General features: G+C 47.5%; 1 protein-coding gene across 1 annotated transcript in view; it reads left to right on the forward strand.

Annotated features, from left to right (window-relative positions):
- Positions 1-2,156: 2,156 nt before the first annotated feature.
- The window catches only part of CHST13 (carbohydrate sulfotransferase 13), a 50,346-nt gene continuing 25,760 nt past the window's right edge, over positions 2,157-26,742 (forward strand). Inside the window, exons 1-3 of the mRNA XM_084269434.1 lie at positions 2,157-2,173; positions 6,384-6,523; positions 19,456-19,588. The gene's annotated coding sequence lies outside the window, so the exon portion shown is untranslated. The remainder of the gene's footprint in view (positions 2,174-6,383; positions 6,524-19,455; positions 19,589-26,742) is intronic.

A 26,742-nucleotide genomic window follows, 5' to 3' on the forward strand; every position in this document is an offset into this window, starting at 1 on the left:
TCAACACAGGGTTATTGATCAGTCTCACATGTCCAGACCGCAGAGTGGAGTCATCCTGAAACCTTCCACAGGAAGGAAATCCATTTTGAGCAATTCCTCCGTAGGACATGTAACTTAACAGCACCGTGTGCTTTTCTTGTGTGTGGCACAAGCCTTTTTGTTCCCCAGGGCTCCTTCCAGCCTTCTCCTGTTCCACATCTCCCAGACTTTCTGCACCTGCATCTCTCCTTCAAGCTCCTTCCATTCCACCAGGAACCAGGGAAGAGGTGTGGGCTTGCATCCCTTTTTTCCTGATTCTTGTCAGTAAGAGAGATGTCCTAGATACCAGGTTAGATCTGAATACCAGACATCCTACAGCTGCAGGAAGAAGGGCACTGCTGGTTATTCACCCTGTCTCTGCTGCGTGTGTCATGCCCTTCGTATTCAAATGGAGCACTTGGTCTTTCTTAGACAATTTATCTCTCTCATTCTTTCCTCTTACAGTCTCCCGCAGCAAGGTCCCAAGAGTTATCTAATAAACATGGATGTTATGACATTCTCCCACAGTAGCTCTAAATATCATTCAGGAAACATCCCCTAATAAACGATATAATTACTGCAGAGATGAAAACCAGCACTCCTGAAAACACACAGTGAGTTGCTCTTTATCTTGTCCTACAAATTATTTCCATTTTTTCTTGGGTGCTCTGTGTTGTCTTGCTTTGCTCTTCAAGCTCTCCTTTTTTCCTCATTGCTTGTGATCTCGTGCAAGAAATGTATATCTCCAGGCACAGGAACGTAAAGCACAGCTTCTCTGAGCTGCTGCGGGAATGCAGGTCCACCCAGTTAATTTTTCCTATTGTACTGGGTGGAGTGGCTCTGCAGATGCACTCACATACACACCCTTTTTTTTTTTTGGGACTGTTAATTATTTTAAGCTACCCTTCAGGTTGGTAGCATAGCTTATTACTGTGGAAAATGGGTGGTTTCTCTCCTTCTGCAGTGACTAGTAAGTTATGAAAAGCTTTTTAGCCTGATTTATTCTGACTTCTGCCATGTCTTGCTGATTTATCTATTATGCTCTAAAATAAGGCCAATTAAAGCCAGCAGTTAAACCAGACAGACAGAAGGGCATGAATTTCCCTACCCAAAAAAGGTATTTTTGAAACAAAAAGGCTCACTTTAAGCCAGTAAACGGTACCTTTTGCTTTGAACCAAGGACAGCACCATACAATTATCGTTGACTCTGTTGTCAGGGGCCCATCGCATTATCACTCTGCTTTGCTTTGTTATTACACTCCGTCAAAGCCATGAAATTCAAAGGAGAAGGCTGCTCTGTCAAGTGCTGCAAGGATGGGATCGCTGAACGCTGTATTTTAATAATCTGCCTTGTTCACATGAGCTGCGCCGGCCTCAGCCAAAGCGGAGAGCAGTTGTTGGCCAACCAAAACACAGCTGTTGTAGCTCATTTTGAAGTCTACCAGCCTTTCTGCTGTCCCTTCTCAGAGATTAAGCTTAATCTTTCATAGGCAAGGCTTATGTCACCTTATTCAAGAGCAGTTTCACTGACAGCCTTGGAGGTGGATTATTTTTTTTTCCTCTTTGCCTCGTATTTTGTGGGTTTGGCAGGGAAACAGCTTTAACAGAAACGTACCCAGGCAAAAAGCAAAGCTCTGTAAAACCTGTGAGGTTTTGCCACACAGCCAGGCCACGGCCACGCACGTGGCCAAGGGCTTCTGGAGAAAAGGGCAAGGCTGTTTTCTGGGATGCTATCAAACCCGTTGTGATTTCAGCCAATGGGCACATGCCCAAAATGGAAGCTGTGTTTTAATCTGAGCTTTTTTATTTCCATTTTTTCTTTTTTCCAGCTTTCCCTGAAACGCAAGTGAAATTAAAGTGCAGGAGAGGAGGCAGTTGTCTAATCTGTACGGATCAAAATCTCATAAAGTACTGAGTTGCAGCGAGATGAAGCAGCTGAGCCTCCCCAGCCTGCCTGCCTCTTTCCGTGGCATCATCTGCGTCGTGCGAAAGCCAAATCAGAGCTATAAGCAACTCTGCTCCACTGCCAAGAAACTCATCATGTTGGTTTATCCAGAAGGGCTTCTGTACCAAAGATAGCCTCTGGCGTGTGGGTTACGTTTCAGGTCTGCTTTTAGAAGAGCTGTTCCAGGAGAAGCTGAATGTCTGTCTTCAGGTCTGTGATTATTGTAAAAGCCTGGATTTGAGCTTTTTTTACTGCCTGCATGTCACAGCGCTTTTCTAATGACCACTGGTTGCTGCCTCAGTTGAAAAAGTTTCCCAGATTAACCAGGAAAAAGAGAAAACCCTCCACCCTTGGTTCTTTTTCATTTTATAATTATCTGCTGTTTCTCCAGAGTTACTCTTTTATCCTTACATTTTGCTCTTGCCTGGATGTGCCCAGTGCCTTGCAATTAAAACGAAGCGGCTCTATATAGCTCACAATTTAAGATCACATGCTGCAAACCCTTGCTCATTAGGGCAGTCCCACCAGAGCAAGTAAGGCTGTTTCACATCAGGACTGCTTGCTTCATGAAGTTTAGTAGGTTCTGACCTTCAGTTACTTGTTTTAAAACATCAGCAAAATGTTCTCTGACTCACTGTTAATAGTATAATTGCTAATGTGATGAAGCTCTAAAAAAATAGATCCAAATATGTTTATATAACAATCAAAAAACTTTAATTCCTGAAGGGAAGAACAGTTGTACTGTCAACATCACTTGTGTTTTGGCCCGGAGGTGTCCTGTGTGCTGTGCCAAAAAGTAATAATTAAAGGGACATGGCCAGCATGAAACTAAATTTATTGAAATTCCTTACCTGTGCTACTTGGCAATGCACAAGGCTGTTCAAAGTGAAGAGGGTTTTCTTTTAAATAAGTTTGTTTTGCACCACTTAGGCTCTTTGTTCTTTCTGCAGTGCTCAGTCTTAAGTATAAAATCCAGTTTTTATGGTTTCACTTCTAGTTTGTGTTCGATCAGTGGGTTTTTCTGTGTTGTATGTGTTCTGAATTTAAAAGACATCTGCTTCTCTTCAGCTGCATCCCCCACTGTCAGTCTTTGCTTCCTCCTGTTATATGCATGCTAAAATATTGCTGGCATGAATATGCAAGGAAAGTAAATGCAAAGCCAGCACCACAGATAATTGCTGATCCTTTTAAAGTGTCCGAACCTCTCATGAGGTCTTTGATGCAGAGGCTGTTAAGCAAGACAGGCTAAGATGTGACTGCTCTCTTTGCAAGCACCAAGAACAAGCATCTGCAATTACTTTATGAAAACATCCACTGGTGAGAATTACAAATCAATACATGCAATGTGCTCGGTACATTTTATTTTAATGAAACCCTGATTCACACAGCATTTGGATGTCCTTCTTAGATCCCTGGCATCAAGGCGTGGTGACAGAGGAGTGAGCCACCTCCTCTGCTGCTGGCATCCTGTGGCAGATGATGCAAGTGACCCTGTGAATTTTGCTGATTTATTTTTTTCAGTGCTTCCCTTGAATGGATGGCCTTGCAAGTAATTCACTGGAAGTCACAAAATGCTTAGTAGCCAAGTGTTTCTGAGTAAAAGTCTAAAAGGATTTAAACTAAAAGGAAAAAAGTATAAAAATGCAAACTGCTGAGCTCACAGGCAGGCATGGACCTCCTGCCAGTATCATATTGGGTTGAGCTGCGTTAGCGTGCACGTGGTACCCAGCAGACATGTCCTGTCCAGATGTTGGCACCCTCCCATGCCAAAAGAGCCTTGGATGGAGCTGGGGAGTTGAGGATCGACCCCAACCCCTGTGCTTGTGTGCAGAGGGCTCCGACCCACAGCACTGGGCTCAGCGCCACGCTCACACAGCCCACGGCCTCTGGCCTGCAGCCAGCATTCCTCTGGTCAGCAAAAACTCAGCCAGAGGAATTTATGTCCATCTGCACCCACTGCTCAGGGTGCAGGTTGTGGTTAAAGCTAAACCAATTCTTTTTCTAGGAACAATGCCCTGGGCAAGGCCTGTCTGATCCAGAAGATTTGATGTTCTCAAGAAAAAGGAAAAAAAACCAAAACCTTTACTTCAAAGCCATGCCTTCCCCCCACTTATAGGGGTTATAACAAAAGGTCTTGTGATCTTACACGGCCAGTCACAGCCTGAAGGCTGTGCAATAGCCTGCTCTGCCCGTGAACTCCTTGAAGCAAGTCCAGAGGAGGGAGGAAAGCAGCCAGAAAGCAAAATGCTGGCGAAAGCGTAAGGTCAGCTCGAGTGGTGGATATGCCTGAGAAAACCAGGCCCTGCTCATAAGGATGGCTGGAGTCAAATGGAGGTTCTGCACAGCAAATGGGTCATGCCAGGGAGCCGACCTGTTCTCTGCAACGGCAGCAGGGAGGATGTAATCAAAATAAGGCAGTGCGTGCTTCCTACGATTCGGAAGAGCATTATGGAATAAATACTGGCAATATTTAGGTTGTGTAAATGTTCAGGTGGGTCAAAAGCCAAAAGAAAGTGTTCTGCAAGAGCCAGGCTAGCCTGCCCGTTGTGGCTGACAGTCAGCGGGGTTTGTAATCAGCAGGTTAATGACCTCCAGCAAAACATCCCCCCACCTTTCTGATGCTTTACATCTGACTGATTTCAGCCATGCAGCCCCAGGTACGGTTCCTCTGGGTGTGCTGCGATGGACAGGATGGCATGCATTGTGCAGGACATCTAGGGAAATTCATTATAGTGCTGATGAGGAACTGGCACTGGTGGGTGATGAATACTTGTGGCCCAAGGGCTGGGTGCTTTGCTGTAGCTGTGTTGCTCCTCTTTGGCCTTTTTCTTTATTTATTTAAATCTCTTTCAGCTTTGGTTTGTAATTCTTCAGGATCACTAGTTTGCTGGGTTTATTTCTTCTCGAGCTCAGTAATTGCTTGGCTTCTTTCCAGTTGATGCTCCCCATGCACAAAGAGGGAAGTGTGCTCTTCTCTATCAGGGCTTTTATGCATATATTCCTTCCCTTAAATGAAATGAAGAGGGCGGTTGTCTGCACTGCATTTTGGAGGGGGGAGGGGGCAGGGAAGGGAAAGCCTACAATGCCCACAAGGTTCTAGGGTGAATATTGACAAAATTACGGGCATGCACAGGGGGTGTTTTCGGGAGTATGTGATGCCTTTGTGGATCTGAGCAAACTTGGCAGCTTAGTGTGGCATCAGTACAGCTGCTGAGGGCTCAGTCCCTCCGGACGCACACAGGACTCTGCAGGAGAGGGGGCGGCGGGGGAGATCGGAGAGCACACTCTGCTCTTGGCTACTCTTTAAAGAACAGCATAACCTCCCCACAGATAGAGGTTCTCTTTGTACTCGAAATGGCACTATTCCCTATGTCAGTCAGCAGTGTCCTGAACAGGTTTGGATGTAAATACCCTGACATAATAGCCTGGGTTGATCTGCACCAGACCCAGTCTCCTGCTGCAGTATGCATCCTTGGAAAGTGTGGTTTTTCGGGGTCAGAGTGTTCCCAGCGTGGGGAGAAAGCTCAGTGCATCTCTGCAAAATCCTCCCGCTCTCATGGTGAAGGTGTACTCCTCAGGAAGGATGCTTCCTTGTCTGGACATTTACCCAGTTTCTCTGCAACGTTTCATTTCTGATGTCCGAATACATACCCAAGCAGGCTGGTGTGTGCACTTTGAGAACAAAACCGCCACGAGAGCTTGTTTGGGTTGAACTGTACATGCACACAAGGGAGAACCAGCTAAAACGATACAAACCTGGGTTGGGTACCCATGCTCACGTTTTACTGCACTGATAATATAGTATTTCCTGGGGCAAGTTGAAGCAAATGAAAAGGTTTACCCTTTACTCTGGAAGTGAACTTGAAGTGAACTTACACTCTGAGATGTGTAAGTAAAAGAACTCAAATGGAACCAAAAAAAAATTGAATTAGTAGTTCAAGGTATCTTGCAGGAGATAAGTTGGCAGGAGCCTTGCTGATTTAACATTAACACCCAGAAAGCATAAGAGGCTGTAAGTTAACCATGAGAGATGATTAACTTCCACCTCCTTTCACCTATGGAACATTATTTTCCTCTCATTCTTCTGTTTTCCGGCTCCTTTGAATGTAATCAGATATAACTCAGCTTTTCAATTCAGTGAAACCTTTTAATCCTGCCTGTGTATGAAACACTTCATACCATGGTGTGGCACTTGATAGTAAATTAAATTAACTCTTCTCTATACTCCTGAACTGTGAGAGACCCTCAATAAAAAAAATAAATCTGCAAATAAAGAGAATTTAGTAGGAGGCTGAATGTTTTCCATTCACCTCAGAGACATGGAAATCAGCATTACCCTCATGTGCCTGTGTAGGTACCAGCACAGGTTCACCCAGACACCTGACTTCTCTGCATCTCCCTTTCTCTCCTTTTCCTTCAGAGCAGAACCTGCTGTTTTCTGAAAACATCCTGGAGACAGTGACTGCAGCTTGTCTGGCTGCTCCAGGCAGTCCCGCATCCCTTCCCATCCACGCACTGTGCTGCAGGAGGAGTCCTCACGCTTTCCAGACAACTTTGCAGGTCAGTAAAACAACCAGAAAACCCTCCAGGTTCACCCTAACAGGGTGCAGGACAGGCAGGGATCACCTGCAAACAAACACTCTCAAACAAGTGGTACCTGTTCATCTTCAGAGTCTGGCCTTCTGCACTGAGCACATGGCTCTGCTGCACCACTAGCCTTCCAGGAAGCTGGGAGAGGGACACTGATTTGATAACAAACCTGGACATCCCACAGAAGGTTCTCTAGGTGGGATTTGGAGGGAGCACAGATTAACTTTCTGGAGTAAAGTGCTAGGTAGTAAGTTACCTCGATCCTTAGTTTTGCTCTGCCACTGATTCCTCATTCTGCCATCACAGGCGAGTCACTTCACGTTGATGCAAGGATTAGTGAGAACATGTCTCCAGGAGAAAAGTCTGTCTATGCTTTTCTCATAATATGCAATTCTCGATTGTTGTGGAGTCACGGCTTTCAGGTTTGGAAGGGGATAGTGAGGAGCAGAAGCCCATGTTGCAGGAGCCAAATGTGCAAAAGAGGGTTTCAAATGGTAGAGAGAATGTAACTGGTTAAAGAGTGAGTTAAATGGAAAGAAACCGTGGCTACTGGTAGGGCACAGAGCTCCATGTTCTCACCTCATCAGCACACAGAAGCGTTTATGGGGCTCCTACAAAGCTTGCAAGGTTCATTGTATGCTTGGCTGCATACTTTCTGCCATAAAAAGCCATAAATGCATCGTGTTCGCCATGGTGATAACTTGTCTGCCAACATGCCTTTTCTCAATCAAATGTATTTACAGTGGCATCACTGAAACCCTTTTGGAGCATGCCATGAAGCAGTGAGTACTTTCCCAAGCAGAAGTGTGGGGGGGAACTGCAGACACCCCTGGGCCAGTGGGTTTTCCTCCTGCCGGCACTGGCTCTGGGAAGTTCTGCTGGACGTGGGAGCAGAGCTCTGTACTCACAGCTGCTTCCCTTTGGGTTTTATGTGGGCAGTACATTAAGCTGGGGACAGCTTGTCAGGGAGCATGGCTTTGGGGTCTTCGGTGAGATGCATGGGCGGACTCCCTTTTGCACATCTTTTTAATTTACTTGAATACAAGTCTGATCCCAAAGGGTATCGCCCTGCAAGCATCCATCCCAGTGAGTCTTCAGGGTTCTTTGCATTTGAATTTTGACAGTTCACCTGTCTTGCTTAGGTAATAGCTACACTACTCCCCTAGAACTGGATTGAAGAATTTAAATTCAAAGCCCAGGATGCTGTCATTATACTAACCTCTCTCTACGCAGAGAGTCAATCCAACTTCTGGGCGGGTGCACCCACTGTGTGCTCCTTCTGCGCACCAGTGCTTTCCATCATCTCCTCCTCTCACCCCAGTCCCCTACACAGCTCTGCCTACATCTTTACCCAAACGATACCCATGCCTTTGTCCTCAAGTTTCTAATGCAGAGAAGCCATGATACCTGTCTGTCTACCCAGCGGTGTCCCCTGATGTTTCCACTCCTGGCTTCTGTGTTGGAATGGGTAATAAAAATGCTGCTCATTTCATCTTTATTAGGCTTTTCAAAAAGGCTTGGAAAATGAGATGCTGTCTATCTGGGGGGTCTCAATATTCATAGGCTCGGCTAACTGCATGGATTAGAAACCACCTGGAGGGCTCTTTTTTGATCTGTGAAAATTTAAATTCAGCAACCAGTGTTTCCTCTGCAAGAGAGGGTGAAATTACCACCCCTCGACTCCAAGGAAAGAGCTTCTTTCCTCGACTTCCTTGCAATGCTTTAGGTGTCAGTGATTAACAGTATCAGCCTTCATTTTGGTCTTTGTCCTCCCAGCACCAGATTCTGTGCATATGGTAAGTGATGCAGGTACACCACCTATTGTTACAACAGACTAGCTCTTCCAGCAACAATAATTCATTTCAGCTGCTTACAGTTTTGCCAAATTGCAACTATTTGGGATGAAACTTTCCAGCCAGAGATCGTGTGCTTCATGCTGACTAATTTGCTTTAAGTTTCAGCAAAAACATTTCAGCTGTTTTATGGCCAAGATGAAAGGAGATGTGTTATTGAATGTTGTTCTTACTATTTACTGGGTTATGTTAGAGATTTTTCTCCTTCTTGTAAAAGAAATTCTACCACCCACATGTGTCATACTTGAGACTTGTCGTGTCCTGGATGTGCTTTCTGATGTCAGGCAGGGCTGTCCTGAGAGCCAGTATGAAACAAATGGTAAAATCACTGCCCGTTTCATTGCCTCCTGTTACAGTCTCTCTCCTGGATATCTTTCTTTCCCTGCTCCTGCTCCTTGCCTACTTGACCTTCCAAGCCAAGTAGGTTGCTGCTGTCCCCATCTCTACCTCTCTTCTCCAAATTCACATGTGGTCTTGCTTCCCCTTCCCTTCTATGTGGTAGGGTCAAACCCTTGCAAATCCGCCCTTGGCTCCTGAACAGGGGGAGAGTGATATGAGAGCATCTCATGTGGTCATGAAGTACCTTTTTGCCCCCCCTTGAATGCAGCAAATGGGCCAGTTTTAGTTGATTGTACAAATCAGGACAATCCAAGTTGCTACAACCCCTCTGGAGCCAGCCACCAAAACTGGGAGATGACATTGCCTTTTCCATGTTCTCATGTGTGTAGAGGTCCTGGGAACCAGGTAATTCATATGACAATACTCTGTACTGTCAGAAATGGCAGTTTCTGCATCTGGAGAGGGTCTGGACACTGATCTGGGAAATGCTCATGCTAATTGGGTTTCTTCAGGGGTTTTTTTTTCAGATTGGTGATTGATTTTGCAGCCAATATTCTTGAGGGCAGGTGGGTGGGAGGACTTTTTGGACAAAAAAAGATCTGTGAAGCTAGGTAAGGAAAGATCCCCCCACATTTTCCCATTCTGAACTTAACACGATTTAAAACTGGCAAGAAAGACTTGGTACAGGAGAACAGTGCACATCTGTCACTGCAAGTAAAGGGGGCTTTCTCTGTGTGCAGCCTAGAAAGTCAGGTGCATTTACTTTCACTGCTGTTGGATCTTTCACCAAAGTACTGTTTTTATAGCATTTGGTTCCCCAGCAGGATTTCCTGCTCTGGTTTCCATGAGATTAATTGTTTCAAAAGCTGGACTGGATGGAAAGTTTTGTTGGCTGTGTCCTTATAGAAATACCACTACATCTCCGTGCAGGAAAAGCTGATACTTTTAGCACTGCCATGTGTTCCTGTACAGTCTAATATTTCACTCAGCTGTTACATATTCTTACTTTATTTGGCCATTATTTAACACATTAAGGAAGCACACGGGCTGGTTTCACAATGCTATCGATTGATACCTTTTTCTTGATAGTCTTCTCATAGTAATTTTTTAAGCTTCCCTGTCCCATTCACAAATGTCAGCATGCAGTTGCACCTCAGACATCTTTAAACTCAGGATGGGTTTTGGAGACACTGCGTTCCAAACGAGGAGGTCTTGGTTTGTGTTACTCATTGTCATTCCTAGCCTTGCTCACAAAGGGTGGGATTTAGGATTAAGTTTCCCTTTACTGTGAACTTGTCCTGGCTGATTGCAGAACACATTTCAGAGACTTCAGCTGGGAATGGTTTTCTTTTCTTGGCTTCTGCACAGTCCAATTAGAATTTCATTGGAAAATGTTAACTAGTGAAGTATATCCCTTTTTCAGCAAAAGCTGTAGCAACCACATAGCTGTAAATTCCTGTGCAGTCAAACAGTGGCTCACGAGACCCATGGAGTCATGCCCACTTTGTCAAACTCTGGAAATCTTGAGAGGAGGTCCTGGGAAGCCAGCGTTAGCCTTGACTCCATGGTTGGCTGGTTTAGCACCATGAATCTCTGTTGGGCTCTGCAGAAATAGTTTGGTTGGCTACAAACCAACTACCAAAGGAAATACAGCTAAGAGAACAGAATAGGAGAGGACAGTAAAGCCATATATACTGCACTGCAGCGTGGATGAGAATTAACTGTCTGAACAACACAGCTTTACCACATTTTTTCCCCAATTCCTAATCTTTTCCTTGCATGGAGCCAAAGTTTATATTCTGGGCCAGCCATATTTCTAGATAATGTATAATCGTGGTTCCCTCTCATTGATTCTCTTGCTGCTCAGTCACAGCTGCTTTGCTGGGCAGCAGGAAGCTTTTCCACATGTTCTGTGGACATCGTTAAAAAGTGACATGAGCTTGGTGCTTTCAGCCCAGAGGGATTTGATCCCCCTTCAGCACAGGGCTGATGCACAGCAGAAGCCACTGAGTCTCATCAGCTTCGTGATGTGAAGTGGAGCTCTGATCAGGGGCGTGGGGGACACCCTCAACCTCCACACACCACGCAAGCTTGGATGAGGGCCATGTTGCAGTACTGATTTGTATTTTATTCAGAGCACGTCCCTCTCTGCCACCCCTGCAATATGAACAGCATTTCATTTCCTCATTAGTTATTAGGTATTCCTGGTCTTGCTTTGATAAAACAAGGAGGCTGGGGGCGGATTTACTTCCCATGTCCTGTTTGGGAGAGAACCCTCTGAAGGACTGGAGGGCTGCCTTATGAGCTGCTGGGCAGGGGCATTTCAGGACACGAGGCACAGAGAGGCTGACTGAGGCACTTTGTTCAAGCTCCTCCACTCCATTAGCTCCAGGATGCCAAATGGAAGTAAAACAGAGCAAGCTTCAGTGCAGTTCTCATTGCTTTAGATTCTAAGCATTGCAACATACACCTGAGCTACCCTGTACTGTGTCCTGCTGGTGTTTTCTGAATATGCCCCATTTAAAGCAGTAATCACGTTTTGTTTCAATTAATTTCTGAAGTTTGAAGACCAATTTCTTTCTAAGGCTGCCCAGCTCACTGAATTGAACCCCTGCACAGTAGCATATTCAGTTTCTGCTGTAATCTGCTACTGCAGCTTTTAGCTGTAGCTTTAACCACAGAAATAACGGCCAAGAAAAACCCACCAAAAACCTACTATTTGCTTCATTTTTTTTTATTTTTATTTTTTAACAACACTGGCTGCACTGTTAGTTGGAAAAAAGGTTTGGGGAAGGCAGATGATTGTGCTTTCTTCCTCAGCTGAGAGAGGCGTTTGAATTCTCTCTGGCTCTGCTGAAATCACAGTATTGCTGAGAACATCTGTAGAAAAGAATTAGCTTTTTCTTCCCTCCCCATCGCTGAAAGCAAACTTCAGAGAAGGTCAGGCTCATAGGTCTTCCTGGGGATTATTTCAGCTACACTGAAAAGGGTAGAGCCAGTCTCATTGCAAGCAGCTTACAAAGTCCAGGAGCTAGCTACCATTGATAGACAGGTCTCGTAGCTGTCAGACTGTTCTTTAACATTTCCAGCAGAGTGAACGTGCTCATAGGCCAGGAGCTCTGCAAGAAATCTGGCCAGTGCAGAGCATCAGTAACTCAGACAGACAGACTATCTGTGCTTAAACAGATCACCTTGTAGGTCACACTGGTATCTCCTTCAGGTCGCCTGTGGTAGGGTGGGCAGGCATGTCCTCACAGGGCTGCAACTGACTTAATGATCTGAAAGGTCTCTTCCAACCTAAGTGATTCTATGTTTCTGTGATTCAGAAAGCATTTGGAAACTAAGACTGGGACTCTCACACTTGTTCCTGGGAGCACATGATGCAGAAGCTTATGAATCATCATGCCACACAATATCTGTAAGAAGAGGCTAAGGCATTACCTGCAAACCTTTGATCTAAGTTGTTTAGGCTGCAGTCTACAGGGCTACTTGAGCTGTTTCTCCTGAATTAATTGTGGTAGTAATAAGAGCTCTGACTGCAAATCCAATGCTCTGTCCCTTCTGTCTATGATGGACTATGCAAACACTGGACCTAAGTCCTTGTTTGAAAGATTTCTTTATAAGAAGACCCAGATGGGCTTTCTCTGTGGTGGCTCACAGGATTTAAAATGTGCTTTCTCCACTCCATACTGAGCTGATTTGGTAACTTTCCAGCACTAAACTTCTTGAAAAAGACACCTCTGGATAGAGTTTCTGGAGGAGGCAGACACCATGCCTCCTAGATATGCCTCCTAGACATTCTGGGTAGGTGGCTGTCTGATTTTAGCAGTGCTGGGCTTTACTAATGCAGACATAATTCAATTAGGGCACCCAGAGGATTGGAGAAAAGCCTTTATTATTTTTAGTCTAAATAAAAATAGTATCTCGGGCTTCCTAGAATAGTGAAAACACGGAGAGTCATGGGCGATGGCTGGACAAAGAATATTTATATGCTTTTTCAGCCAGGGTTTCCATGAAATAGAAACTGTTTAGTTTGGATTTGGACAGCTCTGTCATGTCTAGGCATATGCAATTAGTTCTCTCTGCTTAAAATTGCAGTAACACACCTGGGCTTGACTTTGTGGCAGTACGTGCAGGGTACAGCCTCACAAATGGTATTTAGATGATGATTATTATTTTAATCATACCCCTTCAGTAAACAAGAAGCTCTGTTTCAGTCATGAGGGAATGTTTCAGCAGTACTAAAGGGATTTAGGAACCTAAAGACTCATCTAAACCTGGTCAGTGAGGGCAGTACCTAAGTCCCAGCGGTTTCTTTGAAAACACTGCTCTGTTCATCATCTTCTTTCATTCTCCTTTCTCCAGGGCCAGGCTGCTGTTGTAAGGAGCCTCAGCAATGTCAGTATTTCTGGACAGTCTGGTTGTTCTGTGAAGATATGGGGTGTGGAGGGGAGAAGGGACAGACCTGCCCAAGCTTCTCTGATGCACAAGGGACAAGAACATACAGGATATCTTGTCCTGCCTACAAGAGTTTTAAGGAGAAAGGGAACTTTCTCAGTACACTCATTCTGTGGCTGAGAAGATTTTTATAGCACTGCTCTGACCGCTGATGGCAATTTCTGTTGTTATTTAGAGGCTGGGTGGGTTTTTTTCCCTTCCCTTTGTATTTGGAGCCACTTTAGATGGATGTGTGCGTAACAGCAGCAAAGTGGACGCTGCAGGGAAGAGCACTCTGCAGCTCACAGTGTCCCTCCAGGCTGAGGAGCTTTTTTGTTTGGGCCATGAGTACTTCTCATCATGGTACGCCCCTTCACTCCACTCTCAGGGTTAAATTTGCCTTTGCTGAGACCTAGGGAGCTGGAGAATGAAACACCCCAGGCCACAATCTTGTGCTCATTGCTGCTATTGCCAGGAAAGGGGATTTTTCCAGGCAAGATACTTAAACTTGTGTCTCTCTCATGCGGTATCTTGGCTGAAGGCCGGTTGGATGTGGATGACAAGACCAGACATCTTGGTCCTGGGGTTCTGACCATGAGCAAGTCAATGTAAATAGATCAAAGCCTAGGAAACAGGGGTTCTCACAGAAATTTCTGAGTGGTCTTTGCTACCTGCTGTGCTCCTAAGATACCAGGCTTACCTGTGCTATTGGCTCACATGCTTCCAAACAAGTAAAGCCCGTCTTAGAATAATGTGGTTTGTATCTTTTGTGAAAGCATAAAAGCATACTGTTAACAAATTTCTTTCTGTTGAATGTATGTATAGACAGCCTGGATGTGGTCCCTCAGCTGGGATAAAAATGAATGTGGTCTCTGAGCAAATGCTTACAGCAGCCAAAGATTTGGCCTTTTCATTACAGGCTTCAAACTAACAATTCTGGGCTTGCAAATACATCAGCAGAGGCGCCGTGCCCATGTGGGCAAACAATCCCTCCCTCTTAGTGAGCACCAGCTTCAGCCAAATGGTTTGAAGAGCACAGTGCTCAAACGGCCCTGAAATATGGAGAGGTCTCCTGATGGCATCTCCAAGCCCCTGTTTCCCCATTTGGGGAATTTTTTGAATGCAAACTGTGTCTGGGCTCCAAGGAGAGAATTTCTTGTTCTGACATGCTGGAACTGTGGCAGCAAGGTCCACATATGAACCATGGACATGGTCTTGTGCCCATCTCACCTGCCACTGCTGTGGAGGTCCAATAGGACCTGAAAGCAGGCAGAGGCTTAACAGATCAAGGACTGGCCTCCCAGATGCCCTAGCAAGGTCACAACAAATTACTGCAAGGATTGGCATCACTCGTGAATGTAGACTCCCCACTGTTTCCCCCAGTTGCAAATGGTAGGAAGTCAAGATGCAGGCTTGATTCTAGGAGAGCTCCATGGGAGCAGGTAATAAAACTCAACTCACTGCCTCTTGATGCTTTGCAAAGTATTGGAGACACCAAATAAATCTCTTCGCTTCCTTGACTTTTGCTTGTCTCATCTAAGGGATGTCTGCCTGGGGACCAAGGCAGGAACCCGCACATGGGAGAAGGGCTGTGTCACAAGCCTCTCCTATCATCCACTCCAAATGCAAACTGTGCTCCTGACAGCATGCCTGCAAAATAGGTGTCTCTGAGTCCATGTGCATGAAAACAGCTCTTCTAAAGCCCACAGAGTAAAATGTGTGTACAGGAAGTATTTTGTGAAGGGATTTCAAAACAAACTTCGGAAAGATGTTAGTCACTTCTGGCGCACAGCTGGGAGGCACTGCAATGTTCCCAGTGAAAGGGAGCTCAGTGGTGTGTTCATGCAGCTTTTACTGGTTTGAGATGTTCATCAGTATAACAAAAGCTGGCAGCTCCTCCACTGCCTGTTACTTGGCTTCAATACCGTGGGTATCATGTTTGTGATGTTACAATTCTCAGAACAAAGAGATTCGTGTGATGCTCTGCTTTCCTAGAAGTTAACAGCAGCTCCCAGAGGCAGGCTGCCTGGTGATTGTTTACACGGATGCTAGTGCTATAAGAGTTCCCAGTCAAAACATGCTGGCGTGCATGGGGTGTTTCTATCCACCAGTCTGAGCCCACCCATTTCCACCAGGAGAATCACTCTATCCCCAGAGAGGATGTCCCAGCCCTGGTGTGGATCTGGTCATCATGAAAAGGGCCTGTTTTCTTTGGAGAAGACTGGCCATGGCTTGCTTTTAATCCCAAACTCAGACAGTAGGGCAGTGCTTGTAATCCCCCAGGGAGTTAAATGATGCTGTGCCGTGCTGTGAGGTGATGCAGCAAGGCGTAGGCTGCTTTTCCGTCTGTTCAAAAAATTACAGGCTTGGCCTTTGAGAGCCCATCCTGCCCTGAGGGATTTGGGTATATAGCTATAGGAATGTTTGTATTTCCTTGTCCCCACAACAGCATTCAGTGCTGTTTGTTGGGATCTGCGTCACAAGGTAAGGTAGAGACAGAGGATATTTTTACTAAATAGTCAATATTTAGTGGCCATGAATCTTAAGAAACGTGCAAGAGACTGTAACTTGGGTCCTATGAGAAGTAGAGCAGTGTACCTGCTCTGAGTGAGGTATCTGTGAGGCAGGTAACACCCTACGGGCCCTGCCTGCGGAGCTTCTACCCTTCCCTTCAGAGCACTCATGATGCTGCAGATACCATTCTTGGAGGAACCAACAGCTAAAGGAATGACAGGGAGACATTTCCACCTCCAGCAGGAAGCTTGAAACATCTTCTTCTTGCAAGAAGTATTTGTGCTTGAAATGCTCAGACTCCTCTTCCCCAGCCACAACCAGGCTGCGAAAAAGAGCACCGAGTGTGTAAATCCCTGTGTGTAAAATCTCCTTGCTCACAGGAGATCTGTCACACAACAGAAAAACTCCTTCCTTCCACCTCCTCTCCTTGAATTGTGTTTCCTTGCAGTGCTGGAAAAGTGATGTATTGAGTGCCACACACTGACATGGGATGAGCAGGACCGCAGCAGTAGCTTGCTCCAGCAACACTACAGCATCCCCTCCTCTTTGTGTAACCCTGCACATAGCTGCTACAGGGATGGCAGACAGAGATGACCAGTTGCTGCCAGTGCTGTGGGCAGCAGGGAGAGAGGCTGCAGCTTCGTGCTGTGACTGTGCACAGAACAGCAGAGCACGGAGCAGAGGCTGACCACGGGAGTCTCACACTTGAGCAGGGGCTTGGCAGGTTCGGTGCTCTGGCTGTCGGAAGTAACTGCCATTCCCAAAGCTGCGCTACAACCAAGGGCAATTGGCTTTCCAGTGTGTATCTGTAAATCACATCCCTTCCTCATATGAGCCTCTAAACCAGACATCAGCAGAGAACAAGCTCCCAGCTGGAAGCAGTGTATAAACTAATGAAATATAAATGCCTGGTACAAGAGGCAAACATGGTCCCCAGTTGCCACCACTAAATAAAATGCTTGATGGGAGTTTCCATCATACCAATGGCATTTCCAGTAGATGCAGGCATTGCAGGCAGAGAGTAGTCCTCAGAGCCTGTAATTTGGTTTGCTCCCATCACCACTGGTGCTTTTAAAATAAAGCAGCTGCTGCTTTTTTTTTTTTTTTTAAATTGTGGCAGCAAGAAAGTTAAATGAATGATTTCTTGAAATCTGTTTTGACAGAGGCCACCATTCCACAATGAGGAGAGCACAGGTTTTAGTTTCTAGGTCTTTAAGGGAGATTTCCCAGGAGATCAGGAGATAATGGCAAAAGGATCTCTGGGAAGTGATTAGTGTTTTGTTTGGGAACAGAAAGGTCAGCAAGCTATGGAATTAACCAGGTTACAATATTAACTACTCAGGACAAAATGCTATTTGCAGTATCCTAACTAACCCTTAGTAGGTTTTTCTTTTTTTCCTGACAGAGCATAGGAACCTGCTTAACTTTAGGCAATGTATGTGCTGTCACACCCACCTCATCAGTGGCATTCCCCAGGATGTTGAGGTCTTTTGGATCAGCTGCTTACTGCCTGCCCTGTCCCCCTGGGACCAGGGAGATTTCTCAAGATGTCAGTGCTGCTTTGTACAAACAACTGACAAAATCTAACCATAGATTTTGAGGATCCACCAAGTGTCATTTTTATAGGTACTTTTAGTTCTCCAGTCACCCCTCCAGAGGTATTTAATGTGAATTCCTTTATCCACCCTGTTTCTCTTATATACTGAGCTTGCAAACATTTACTCCAGCACTTAATGGTGAAAAGTCCACCCCAGCACAATTCTTTGCTGCTTTGAAGTACAGCTGGTTTAAATCTGTACAAAGGAGGCATAAACCCTGGTGTTTTATGCAATAGTTGAAAAACCCACATTCTGCTGGTGAAAAGGACTACAGGAGATGGTGGAAAATCTATACACTGCTTGGGAAAGCAAATTTTCCAGCTTGGTGATACTGTCAGAATTAACTTTTCCTGCTTAATACAAAAATGTGACAGAACCAGGAGCCCTGTTTGTCTCTCAGTACAAAATGTATTGGGTCCCAGTTTATGACAAGGATGGTTCAGATAAGGTGGTAGGAAAACCTTACGAGGGTTTGTAGAGCTGGAAAGGATTGTTTGGCAAGATCACAGGGTGTCCATCTTTGGGAAACTTTCAGAACAAGCTGCACCTACATCTGCTCAAGTAGGGGGTGAACTAGGGCTTTGCAAAGTCCCTCTCAGCTGACACGTTACAGTGATGCCATAACATTTAAAGCAAAGCCCTGAGTATCAGGACACACTGGGGCTCGTAGGCATCCTGGAAGCAGGGTGATGTCTAATGCACGGCTTAGGAAACAGAGGGGAGATTACCCACAGTCATTCCTGTAAGTAGCTCTCCAGATGTTGGTTTCTGAAGAAAGCCTGTTCTGCACCAGTGTAATTCCCTATGTATCTGCCCGAGCCTTTGCTAGCTGGGTGAATTCTGGGGGCTCTGGGAGCAAGCAGCGTGCACTGGTGCCTGGCCACCAGTAGATGGAGGTCTCCCCAGCATGAGGCCAGGGTGAGCTAGTGCCGTGGCATTCAGGCTCCACAATAAATAACTGGGTGCAAAAGCAATGTATCCCCTAGAAAGGCTCCTTTTCACAGTAGCTAAAAAAAACCCCACCAAACCCAACCAGGACTTGGTGAGGAGTTAACAGATTCCCCAGTTTCCAGCTGAAACTAGCTGATATTTAATTTCCATTCAACATGGTCATCAGACCAAAGCTTCAGGTTAATCTCACTCAGTGGCACCAAGGTCCTGGGAAACAGCAAGGCATTTGTGAGAAACCTGCTGAGAAGACAGTAACGAGTGCTGCTAATGAACAGGGAGGGAACCAAGCATGCACTGCACCGAGGCACAGCATCTTTCTGCAGGCAGAAAGCACTCCCTCCTCACCTACAAGTCAGATGCAGTTCCAGGCCTGGGCAGTAACAAAAAAATTTCCCTCCACACCATGTTATTAGTGCCTTTTGACCATTATTCTTGGTTATAATCATTGCCTTTTTAACAGCTGCAGCCATGGTCTGAACACTGTGGTGTGAGGCACTGTGCAGACGGGGAGCAGGATGGCCCTTCCACTGGGAATTCACAGCCTGGCAGGGAAGGAGCCATGGCCAGTCTCTAGCAAATCCTCATTTCTCAGTTCTTCCAATTAACCTGGCAAAGTGGCAAATTAAAAGAGCCAGGCCCAGCGCTTGCCCACAGAGAACTACCACACTCATTTCATATGTGCTGCCGAGTAGTTGTATTTTCATGTCTGTTTAATGACTCAGTTGTTCTCCAGTCACCAGTGGGACTTGGAGAGGGAAAGAGGGGGCTTCTCCAGTGCACACTGAATCTGTTGATTCCCTTAGAATTAAGCATGGGATAATAATTTGGGAGTCTGAGAGCTTGAGTTTAACCCTCTGCCCTTCTACATTGCTGAGGTGACCTCTCTTCACAGGTACGTACCTGTCACCACCGTCTACCTTACGGGCTGTATTTGCTCTTTCTTTTCTGTACAGAGGTGCTCCAGGGGAAGGGAGATGGTCCCCATCAGCATGTGGGGCTGGGGAGGTTTCTCAGACACAGAGAAACAGGCAACAGCAGCTGCTGCCTTTGCCACCTGACAGCTCTTGGTGTAATGTACCTCTTCCATCTCGGAAATGTCTTTGTCCTTCTGTAAAGGGTGCTTTAGAATTGGAGCTGATCATATTTGCAGCTGAATCCAAGTGAGATTCCTATAAAATCTTCACGGTACACTTCCCCTTGCCTCATCTAGCCCTGCAGATCTGAACAGCACGTTCACCTCGGACTGTTGGAAGACCGGCCTTGCATATCTGATGTGATCACAGATGGCCCTGGCCCTGCCCTCCGGGTATGAAATACAGACAGCAGTCAGCAGGACTCAACAGGTCAGTGTCTGAGTTTCAACTGGAAAACTCAAAGCCTAGTCTTATTGTGTTTCTTTTATAAGAATGCCCAACTGTGGGTGAAGTTTGGTCACATGGCACTGCTTTTATTTCTTCTGCTGAACCCAGACAAGTTGGGCTAAAGAGATAATTATGTTCCTTACCTCCTCCAAGAGCCTTGGTCCATATTTTCTGTTTTTTCAGTAGATGCAAATAGTGAATAATTCACCTACTGTCTGAATTATTCACCTTCCCCTTCCTGAAAAGCTCCTGGCAGGGGGCTTGCACTGCACAGGCTGGATGTGCCTTCAGCCTCTGAACCTCTGTTCCTCTGTGAGGTCCAAGGACAGTAGCATCAGACTTCCCTTTTGCTGTAGCAGAAACCCAGAAAACTGCTCTAGTGCTGACAAAACCCCTATATCTTTATTCCCCTCTGAGGTTGCTAGAAGCCTCTTCAGGAAACAAAGGGAGGTCTCCCTTTGTAATGCATCCCCCATTAGAAGGGTAATGCCTGTAAGCAGATACCAAAATGTATTCACACTCAGCAGTCCCTCCTCCCCACCTGGACACAGCCAGTCCCTTTGTCCCTGGGGTCTCAGCTTATCTTTGCATGTAAGACAGATCCCAGCTCTTTCCACACTTGCCAAGGAGGACGAAATTGCTGCACCACAGAACAAAGCGCAACCTGCATCTGCAGAGCGGTTCCCAGCCAGCAGCCCTGCCTGTCTTGCTCCCAGGAGATAGGGGTCACACCACCCCAACCCCTACCCCTATACTCCCCCCACACCCGTATCTCACAGACACAGGGCTCGGGAGCAGGGGGTCTCTTTCCAACAGGTTACTGCAGGCACTGGTGTGTCCTTGCAAGTATATTAGGTTCTCAGCTGTGGTCTCATTTCTATTCCTCCTCTCTAGACCATCCAACAGGGACTTGAAGGAGCTTTGCAGTTCCATGGTGATAGCTCAGCCTGGCCCGCAAGGCACTGCTCAGGTTCTTACTTCATTCCAGCTTCCTTCACTGCAATTAATTCCTTCTCCTGGTTTATTGTGCCCTAAATGTGGGCAGAAGGAAGCCTAGCATGTGCACACACCCAGGCTTGCTTTGTGGTTCCCAGTGGCTCCTTCTGGAGCTGTGCTTTGTTTCTTAAAGCTAAGGTCCCTTACAACTCTAAGCATTCTAGGATTCTATGATTTCAGGGATGAGGAGAGAAGCAGTGATCGACTGTTGTCAGCGGGAATCCAGTTCTCAGCCTGACTTTCTAATTTGGCAAGTGGCCTTTGAGTAGATCTTGAATGTTTTACAGAGGTGGGTCAACAGCATTACTGCTATTTCAAAACTGGGGCAACAGAAGCTCAGAGCTTTATTTGCCTGCAATTACAGAGCCTGGAGGTTAGAGGACGTGGTAAGAGAGCTTTGTGCTCTGGCTTTACAAAAAGACGCAGAGATGAGTTGAAAATTGTGTTCTCCTTCTTGAAAACTTTATTGGTTCAGTTAAAATTAGTCAGAAGCATTACTGCCTGCAGCTGAAACTGCAGGGCCAGGGGATTAGCGGGGGTGGGGGGGAAACCCAAAGGAAAAACAAAGGTGTGTTTTAAGGCCACGAAACTCTGTGATGCTGACGAGTACTGAGCGTGCTGAGAAAGGTCACCAGGAACTCCCGAGCCCCGCCAGCACATCAGTAACTTCCCCTGCCCCGCGAGGAGTTTTAAAGCCGCCACGGGAGCTCGGTAGGGAAGCGGGTACTCCGAGCGCTGCCAGGCAGCCGGCACAGCCCCGGGCGAGGAATCCCCACCAGCGCCGCGGCCGCCCCTCCCGCAGCCACCGCCGCCCGCCGGGGCTGGATGGGGCGAGCCGCGCCGCGGCCGCCGGGCGCCGAGCGCCAGCCCCGGCGCTGCGGGGCACTCGGGGGGCCAAGTTCCCCTTCGCGCGGCTGAGCCGCTCCGGTGTCACTTCCTGCCGGCGGGGCGAGGCGAGGCGGCCCCGGGAGAGGCGAGGCGGCCGCGGAGCGGGGCGGGGCGCGGAGCGGAGCGGCGCCCGGGGCGGCGCGGGGCCGGCGGGCGCTCGGCGGGCCCTGGCCGCGGGGCGCTGGGCTGCGCTGCGCCGCCGAGCCGCGGCAGAGGATGCGGCGGAGCCGGGCGCCGCGGCTGGCGCTGGCCGCCTGCCTCGGCTCGTTCCTGCTGGTCGTCTTCTACTTCCAGAGCAGCCTCAACCCAGGTGGGTCCACCGCGCTCTCGGCTCCGCGTCCCGGCGAGGGGTGCCTGCGCTCCGGCGGGACCCCCGGCGGGCCCGGCCGGTCGGTGGGACGGGTCGCGGGGGAAGGGGGTGCCGGGCACCGCGGTCAGCCCTTTGCTGACTCCTAAATTCACTCGGCCGTCGTCGGGAGCCCAGAGGGGCCGTTCCGCGGGGGAGTCTAAGTTGGGGTCAGCCGGTGAACTCGCCCGGGGGGCTGCGCGCCCCTCTGCTCGGGCGGCTGAACTTGGCTGCTGTGCGGGCCGGCTCCCCGGCTGACCGCCGCAGTGCTGCTGCTCCGCGGGGCAATTCGTCTTTCGTTTTAAAACCAGCTTCTTTTGGGTGGCTGTCCCGTTCGGTGTCCCTGCGGTCGGTGACGGGAGTTAGGGACAGGCGGAGGAGCTGCTCTGTTCCACAAGTGTCTGTTTCACGCCCGCTGGGGCGAAACAGATTCCTGGGGAATCCGGCTGAATTGCTCCAGGGATTCCTTTAGTGTGTGCTCTTAGAAATATCTTCCACCTCGGGAAACAATTCAGTAGTAACAGAACTAAAATATAAACAGTTTTGTACCGGAGGGGTTATTTATTTCCCTGCGTGTTTTGTGCTCTTTTGGGGAAATTAGCTCCTCTTTCCTAAGTAATGTTATTGGGTAATTCCTGTAGTTTTAACAACGAGCTAATGTTTTCTGATTACAGCGGCAATCCATCAGCGGGGCCTTTAAAGTTACATCTTAAAATTCAGAAGGCTGATTTGACTGAAATGTTGGTGGAGTTTTATCAGCGTGGGGCTAAATGAAATGCGATTTTCCTTTTATAGAGGCTGCTCCATCACTTTAATGCGGTTTTTTTTTTCCCTAAAAATAATAAAAAAAAGGGCTTAACTTGTTGGCTGAACAAGATTGAAGAGGAGTTAGGTTTCGGCAAGCATTTGTTACTTTTAGAAGAGCATGTGGAGTTTGTCAGATGAGTTTAGTAATCTCAGAGGACCGAGTTCAGCATTGTATTACTTAGTAACTCTTTTTTAAAGCAACAATATATGCATCTTATTTTAGTCTTGGGGCTGTTCAGTTAGAAGTGCAGTGCTGAATGGGCTCTCATCTCCCAGGCTGCTAAGGGAGAGATGATTGCCTTCTGCACGGGATTTGCTTTCTAGCATCTGACTGGAAGACGTGGCTCTTTTCAGGACTCTGGTTTTCCAAAGGAGACTTCTGCACGCCTGAGTCAGCAGAACTTTCTGTGCTGACTTGACTTTAATCCCTTGCATGATCTCAACACAGTTTCACTCAGAGTTCCCGTCAGGTCAGAGCAAACCAGGTGATGGTGATGGCCACTCCTGAGGGTTTCGGGGGATTCTGGATCTGGAACGCTCCCTTGGGAGGTGCTGAGGCTTTGGGGGAATGCTCCCTTGGGAGCCTGCTGAGGTTTGGGGGGATGCAACATGCTTAATAAGCTGCAGATCTGTTACCTTTGTATAGGGCAAGTGTGATTTTGAAAGGTCCTGTAGACAGTGGTAGGTCTGAGGTTGGGATCATGACTGGGTGGGAACCAGTGGTGTTTGTCAGTCAGCGGAAGCCTGTTTGTGAGAGTGGAGCACACCCTCTGCAGATTTCCCCCTTAAAGGCTCACAAAAGAGGTGAATTAAAGTGATGTTCATGTTCTGTAAATCTGGTTAGTTTCTAGCCCAACAGCCCTCACCCTGGGTCCACCCTTCATTTTTGTGCCGTGTCGTTCCCCTATTTTTTTTTCAGTTTACAGTTTTTCCTCTCCTCTGTAGTTCCCCGAAAAGCACACTAGCAGAGGAAAGGTCATTACCAAATGCAGAAAAGCAGCAAACTAAAAATCACTTCCTTTTTTTTTTTTTTTTTTTATCCCAAGGGAAAGCGAACCAAGGCCAATTACTTGAATTTGAGAAGTTACAAGAATAGGTAAACAATTTGCAGGCAAAAATGTCATCTTTAAAGTGATGGCTGCCTTGAGGTTATGTGGAGTTCCAGTTGCCTGGTGTCATTTCATTTCTACATAATAATGAAGAAAAATGCTAGAAAAAGCTAAAGTGCTGTGAGCTTTCCCCAGGAGCAGTCAGATCTTTTTCTCCATCTTCAGCAACATTCAGCAGGTTGCCTTTCCTGGGCCACCCACAGCCCGTTCCGTGTGACATGCCGAATTAATCCTTGCTAACAGCACACAGAGATCGACCCATCCTGTGACCAGGGCGAGGAATACAAGGGGGGAAGAAAGACGATATAACCAGAAACCTCTAAGTCTGAGAGTGCTTCAGTCTCACTCATCTCAGGGAGGGGGACTGAACCCTCCGTTTGCATTTCCCACTTTGAACTCCTCCCGGCAGCTGTGTGCAGTGGGAGCGGTTTGCCCTGAACTCGTGGCTGCACTGGAATAAGGCTTTCTTGTTCCATCCTAGGAACACCCACGCACCAGCGTGTGCTGAAATAACTCTGCTCCTGAATGCCGCTGAGTTGGTTATTTTGGTGCTGGGCTGAATGTGTTTGTGCTGAAGTCAGTGTGGAATCCCACATTGTACCTCCCAGGGGCAGAGATGGGCTCGGGTGTGTTTGCCAACCTGGCTGGTGCTCAGGAGAGGTGAGACAAGCCTCGGTGCTCTCCGGGGGGAGCATCCACGGATGGGTTTGTGTGCTTGAGTGTGCATTGACTTCGTACCCCTGGTTGTTTTATGTCAGTTTTCCTTGCCGCTGGCTGTAGCAGGGGTGGCCGTAGTCCTGGTCCCTGGTGGCGGGGTGCAGCTGCAGCACATGGACTGTCCCCTGCTCTTCTGGGGACAGTGATGACTTTCGTCCTGTTGGCTTTCAGCTGTCTCACTCCAGGTTCATAGACACGTGGCCAGGTCAGAGTATCTGCATCGCAGGGAGGTATTAAAGTGGCGTTGAGCACGCTGGCAGGTGGAGCTCACAGAGGCTGCTGTGGTGGGTAGTTAAGGGGTTTGGTTGGCGCGGTATTCTTTGAGCGTCTCTTGGCCCTCCTGCATCTGGACTGGTGATGTGAGCAGGTGCAATAAGCTCCTGGACAAACCTCATGCACTCTCAGCTTGGTGTGGGGAGTGGAGTGGTCCATCGGGGGACTTGGCTATACTGGTGTCAACTCACAGCTGTCCAGGAGATCCTACCTGGCCTCAGCACAATTGTCATCCATCTTCTGAGTTGATCGTCCTCTGGTGTTTCCACCAGGGGTGGCACGTTGTTAGCGGTGGCTATGCTGACTTCTGTATATCATACCTTTTCTCCATAGCAAGGGTGAAAATAAGCAGTGAGGACTTCAGATTGTTGTTTCATCTAAGTCCAGTTGTGGCATTTCTGTACTGGCACAGTGGTAAATGCTAGAGGCAACCCATCCTTGCCTGCATCAAAGCTTTGGTCACTGCCATTCTCAGGGGAGCCACGCTGATTTTAGCAACAGTGGGGGGAGCTGAGGATGATTAGTACTGACGTGGGGTGGAGAGAAGGGCGTATAGCTGAAGGAGGCAGAAGGAGGTGAGGGGCAGGTGGTAAGGCCCTGTGTTCATCTGTGTCCATGGTTTCTGCAGACCATAATGAAAAGTACTGTGGAGCTACCTTGATGGTAGGTCTTTGGGGAAACTGTAAGTAGGCAAATCGTGATGACATCCAGACAGCTGGCAGTTCTCTGGATGTCAGGGGCTGGAGGGATGTATGCACAAACTTGCACTCTCCTTAGCTGTTAATAAACAGCTCCTCCATCCCAGAAGAACATATTTCCTAATGAGAAGCAACTGGGTGCTATACATAGCATTTTACATAACCTTCCCCCTCTTGAAGCTTCCATCTCCTCTGACCAGTCTTACTTGAGAAAAAGTCCCCTTGCAGTCCAGGGGACAATCCTAGCAGTGTCTGGAGGAAGAGGCACCTTTGGGAGCCTGCGGCAAGGAGGGAAGCTGAGGTCATTCAGTCTCGTCCCAAGAGGCTCTTGCATAAGAGCTGGGCAATTCTGTACTTGCCCTGCCCTTCCTTATGTCAAGTCCAGTGACTTTTGCATGCTGGAGGTGACTGGTGGGGACAAAGACAGACCTTGCACAAGGCAGACAGTGGGATGGGGAGTGCTCCACTTCCTGCAGGTTCTTGTTTGTTCCAGCACTGAATCACCTTCTCCAACAAGAAAGAACCCCTCAATTTCAAAATGCTGCTTTATTTCTGCCTTGGTTCTGCCCAACTGCAGCATCCAGCTGTTGTTTCTTACGTCTTTCTAGCAGCACTTCCTCAACCCTGGCTTCTGCCCTTCCCATGTTCTTTCACAACCCACTACCAGCACGAGCTGTTGGTCTTCCATGGGCCGTTGTGGGTTGGGCATACTCAGCCTTCTATATGATTCTTTCATGAGATATCAGAATCAGGACTGTGTTAGCACCAATGGTGCGATACACTTCCAGAAAGGTTTGTGGACAGACGAGCAGCAAGGTCCCTCTCTCCATCCTTATCTGCTCTTGCTTCCACCAGTTGAATTTCCTCTGGGCACTGAGGGAGCAAAGCTTTCTACAGTTCCTCCTGGAGTGGACGTACCACTTCAGAAGTCCAAGAGAGGAGGATTGGGGTGTTACAAGATGGGCAGCAATGCCAGAAGCCACACCACTGGCACGTAGCATGTATCACAGGCAGGAAACTGCTTTGTCATTTTGGTGTTGCCAGTGGCCCTCCACTCCCTGCCAGTCTTGGGAGGGTTTCTGTTGCCCAGCTCAGCATCTCCCACCACCAGCAGATCCTGGAGAAATTCTTGCTTTTGATCTGTGCAAATGTGACCTTTCAAGATTCCTGAGCTGTGCATCCAGAACCAGTGGTTTCTCTTGTGAGCTGTCAGTGGGCCCTGATCTTGTGCTTACAGATTTTTCCCTTCAGTGTGACAAATTATTATAGATTGGTAGAGATTAAAGGTGGTAGAGTTTTATA

The sequence above is a fragment of the Gallinula chloropus genome (genome assembly GCF_964237585.1).
Source record: "Gallinula chloropus genome assembly, chromosome: 12".
Classification (NCBI taxonomy): Eukaryota; Metazoa; Chordata; class Aves; order Gruiformes; family Rallidae; genus Gallinula; species Gallinula chloropus.